A 5266-nucleotide genomic window follows, 5' to 3' on the forward strand; every position below is an offset into this window, starting at 1 on the left:
TTGTTGTTTGGCGGTCCGGGCTGGGGATTCGAACCCGCCACCTTAGGTGTACGTGGCTGGCGCCTTAGCCAGTTGAGCTATAGGCGCTGAGCCAATTTAGTAGACTTTTAATTTAAGTAGTTTAAAATCACTTAGCGTGCTCACATATCTTTTTCTAGTATATATATCTGATTAGTGTTGCTTGTCTTCAAGGCAGACAAATTATAATAATAATGTAAGAAATGAACTGAGGCCTGGAGCCCAGTGGAGTTTACCGGGTGATCGTGCTAGTGGCGTCACAGGTGGAAAACAGTTTCTTTCCTAGTAACTATTTCGTATTTCCTCATGTAAAAACTATTTTAAAGCTTCGCCATTGACTCTTATTAAAAATTCTTTGTGTTTTCCTATTTATTTATGATTTCTTTGGATATTAATAGATTTCACAGGATAAGCATTAATTGATTTCTCTAATGATTTTGTCTTGGACTAGTCTGATTGGAACCTTGTTGGGAAACCTTACTGCATTTCCTTGCATTTTATAACACATCTCCCTGGTTTTTGTTCCTTGTTAGTCATTAAGAGGGACTGGGAAAACATGAGATCCTGGAGAAGGGCCAGAGTCTGGGGAGAGCTTGTGTCTTGTAAAGAAAAGCAGAGCCTTGTGTCTTCCCCATCACTAGTCACATGCATCTTGGTTACGTACGCAAGGGAAGGAAATATCCCAGGTTTTATTTAATTTTAGGCCATAAATAAAATTGGATTTCTGTTTCATAAAATTAAGCCCATTCCCTCTGCGAAAGAGCTTTCATGATAGAAGCTTTTGCAGGGTCTCAGAACCCCAAATGTAGAGTCAAACATTAAATAGTAATATAATTATCCAATACAATTTCACAATTTATCTTTCATTTGTTTGTTTGTTTGGGTTGTTTGCCTGTGTGTTGTGTGGACAGAAATCTCTTAGAGACCGACATAGTTTTGACAATTAGGTTAACATGGATAAAATATTTTAATATTTTATGTGTTGATGCTCAGATGACTTCTGAGTCCAAAGCTTCACCTTCCTGCTCAATCACACCTCTTCCCTGCACTTGTGTTCCCGGTAGCCTGATATGGCAGGCAAACGCCAAGCTCGCTGACCCAGGCGGGAGGCTGCCATTTGGGTAAAGAGGACCAATGGCATTGTTCCTGTCAACACGTAGCCTCTCTTCCAACCTGTTGGGTAGGTAGAGCTTGTCAAGGTTACACTTTCTGACTGAAGAGAAAATGGCCCACTTCCTTAAAACAAGTCATAAAAGACTCATAAACTTACACTTGCAAACCAATAGATAACAATTTGGCAGATTCAAGATTTTTGTTTTTTGCCAGAGTAAATGACTGTTATTTGGAAAAGTAAATTCAGACTTTTCTGCAGTTCTGTAGGCAAAAGTAGTTCACATGATCAAAGGTCTCCTTACAGGCAGAATGTCTGTTTGTTGTGGAAGAGCTGGGATTCTTTGTTACACTGGTGATAAAAACATAACAATCTGGTTTTTGTAAAGGTGATACCATGAATTGAATCTGCAGGGCAAAAATATTAAGACATGTAGTGAAGCAGAGTTTTATCTGTTAGATTGCTTTATCAAATTTAAAGAATTAAACTTTTCTCTGCCTTCCTAATGGATTCTGAGTGAAAGAGATTTGGGGAGTACACCAATGGAGCTTTTGCAACTTTTCTGCAGGACTATGTTAGACTTAAATTTAAACACAGCTAGTGCAGTTAGAGGAGCCAGCTTCTCAGTCTGTGGAGACAGGATCGTTTCCATCAAAGAGGAGTCATTGGTGGAACTGGTAGGGCTCACTGAAGGTGGCTTAGACAATTGAATATTTAAGTTACTCCTTAACTTGCAAATAATAATAGAGTTATAACAACCACAACAAATGTAAACTTGAATCCAGAAGTTCGAGAAATGATTCATTCGTTGTAGAATATATGCTGTAAGGGCAGCTCTTTAGTTAGAATCTGTTTGTACAGGTCACAACATAATGAACACTGAGTTAAAGGACCACAGGTGTAATGTATAGGTGACAGAATGTGATGCTATCACTAAGAAGGGTGGTTAGGATGATTTTGCTCCATTAAAACAGGGCCTTCATACATTAGTACACTTTGGAGGAGAATGACCGGTTTTCTATGCTTTACAAATAACCGAGGATCAGGAAAAGAAATACAGAGGCCAAAAGGACTTTCGGAGAAAGTTTCTAAGAGTAGAGGGTTTATTTGGCAACTGTTAAAACATGTCTTGATGGTGGAGTGTTCAGTTTTAATATTGGTTCTTACCTGCAGGAGAAGCTGTTCAGTGAGAATGAACAGTTCTTTATGAAAGACTCCGTAGTAACTACCCATTTTATGTGGCATCCACATCTTGCTTCAAGCCACAGAGCCGGCACCGTCACCTTCTTCCTAGGCAACAAGAGAAGGGAATGTGTGGGCCAGCAGCGTTTGACAGAGGAAAATACCTTTCTCTTTGAATAGAGAAAAGAGATCTGTATCCATTAGGAAGCAAGATTTGGTTTAACACTTGAAATAGAGCTTGGCTCATATTTTTATCCTTGAATACTGTCTGCTGGCTGTAGCTATAGAGAAAATAGGGCCCGGCTAAGAAGCATGGCATCGTTGGCTGGCCTGACTGCACTGCGATCCAGTTCTTACCAACTAAGAAAGGGCACGTTGAATTATAAGACTTGCTTGCTGGCCTGCAAATGTCAGCTTTGTTATTCCACCCAAAGCCACACACTGGATGGCAGGTTTGAAATAACATGAGCTGAAGCACTAGTGGGTAGGAAACCCAGAGAGGACAGATTTATTCCAAAATACAAGTTACTAGTTTTTTTTTTTAAAATAATTTTGACTGTCAAAATTGTGTTATTGGTTTACTCTTGTTATGAATATACAGGAAAGCCTGAAGGTACTTGCATATATAACACCCAATATCAGATATGTGTGCCCCCCAGTGGGCCAGCTCTTTGCTACAATCCTTCTGAACCCCTAGCGCAAACTGAATTTGTTATGTGATATACCGATATCCTCAGAAAGACAATAACTCGAGTTATAACAGAAGGGGTACTGAAACAAATACAAAAATCACTAATGACAATTTTGCAATATATACAGACATATATGTTTTTATATTTTCAATAGTAATTGGAATTTTCCATGTAGAAATACTATATATTCCTGAAGAATTATTTCTATGTATTTCATATTTTGTGTTGTCACATTAGCTTTAATTCTCTAATTGCTAATGGTATACAGGGGATATTTGTATATTGAACTTAAAAAAATAATAGAAAAATGGATAATGAGGGCTAAAAAATAGTTTTCAAATTAGTACATTATGGGTACAACCGATGCTGGCGTTTTGTGCATTTCTCTTGGAAATCTTGGCATTTTTCAAGAAGTAGTGTACACATTCAAAAGTGCTTTCTAGCTTCTGTGGTAGTATCTAATGGGTCAAACAATTACACACCTTTTCTGACATTTTAACCTGGAATTATTTTCCTTCTGTTGCTAAGGTAACTCACTAGATAAATATTAGTGGGGGTCAGAATGTTCTTTAGAATAGATCTTATGGTGCTCGGCACCTGTGGCTCAAGTGGCTAAGGCGCCAGCCACATACACCTAAGGTGGCGGGTTCGCATCCAGTCCTGGCCCGCCAAACAACAATGATGGCTGCAACCAAAAATGGCCGGGCATTGTGGCGGGCGCCTGTGGTCCCAGCTACTTGGGAGGCTCAGGCAGGAGACTCGCTTGAGCCCATGAGTTGGAGGTTGCTGTGAGCTGTGAGGCCACCGCACTCTACCCAGGGGGATAGCTTGAGGCTCTGTCTCAAAAAAAAAAAAAAAAAGAATAGATCTTATGGAAAATCAGTAAAATGGTTTCACTGTATTTAGCTGTACATGTGGACACAATTTGTGTAGATTTAAATCCTCAATTTCAAAATGTTTTGGCTTCCACCCCCCTTTTAGCTTTCACTTTTAAGGAATAAATTTTCTGACAGTGAAGAATTCAGTATAGAATTGAACTAAGGAAAAGTTACCCTCCACCCCCTTCTAACTCATTTGGATTTTCCAGTTTAAGTCAGTAACGTCTTACTAAGCAATTCTTTGTTTAAGGTGCTGGGTTTTAAATAAAAAATAGCAGCTTAAACTCTTCCTTAGAAAATTAACTTCCTACTTTTGTTTGGCAACAATGGCCCTTAGACTGGAATAGAGAATTACGCACTGACTCTCACATCTGGGAAATAGAACATAGGGTTGTATTCAGGTCACTTTCTCTCCCTCAAATATAACTTTCAAGGGAAAAAAAATGTAAATGAAAGCATTTATTTTCGAATACCCTACCCTTCTGCACTTCCCAAAGGATTCAGGCTGTAGAAGATTCTGAAGTCCTATCTCTCTGGGACTTCTCTCCCCTCCACACCCTGCAGGATGCACATAGCAAGTTGGATTTGCACACAGGGGATTAGAATTGAATTTGAAAATGACAGTAACCAAGGGATCACTTAATAATCTTGAAGAAAAGTAAAATCTTGCTATTTCTGTACATTTCTTAATAGGATCTGAATGCCAGCAGCTGTCCTTTACTATTTTATTTTTAAACCAAATGAAACATGGGTTTTAAACTACCCTTGTTTGGAGGTGAAAAGGCCTGGATTGAAGGAGATGGATAGGAGAGGACTGGGGAGGAGGGTGGAGCAGGGAGCCAGAGAGATGGTGTGTTTCTTAGGGGAATGGCCATCTCTGTGTCCTGTTGCAAGGTCCTTCTGGGCCCCAGTAGAGTTTTTAAGACCTCGTCTCAGTGCTCTCAAATATAAGCCTGGGTGTTGGTATGAAGCTGTATGTAGCTAGAAATCTTAAAAAAATCTTCTGTAATACCCTGTGTTTTCACATACCTGCTGCCACCTACAAGGGTAGTTGTTTTTATTTTGCAGGTTTGATGTAAGAGCACACGTGTGTGAGTGCGTGCATACGTGCATGTATGTGGCAAGACGTCAGGCCAACATCTGGAGGAGAGGCCTGAGCATGGGGCAGAGCCGGGTCCTTAGAATTGCCCAGCTCAGTTTCCTTCAGCTCTTTCCTCCCTCGCTCGCAATTAGTTGCTTAAAGTTTTACCTCTTCTTGTCCTCTTTTTAAAACTCTATTTTTTGGCTCGGCGCCTATAGCTCAGCCGGCTAAGGCGCCAGCCACGTACACCTAAGGTGGCGGGTTCGAATCCCCAGCCCGGACCCGCCAAACAACAATGATGGCT

This window comes from Otolemur garnettii, unplaced genomic scaffold, assembly GCF_000181295.1.
Source record: "Otolemur garnettii isolate 467f Iridium unplaced genomic scaffold, OtoGar3 scaffold00017, whole genome shotgun sequence".
In the NCBI taxonomy this organism is placed as follows: Eukaryota; Metazoa; Chordata; class Mammalia; order Primates; family Galagidae; genus Otolemur; species Otolemur garnettii.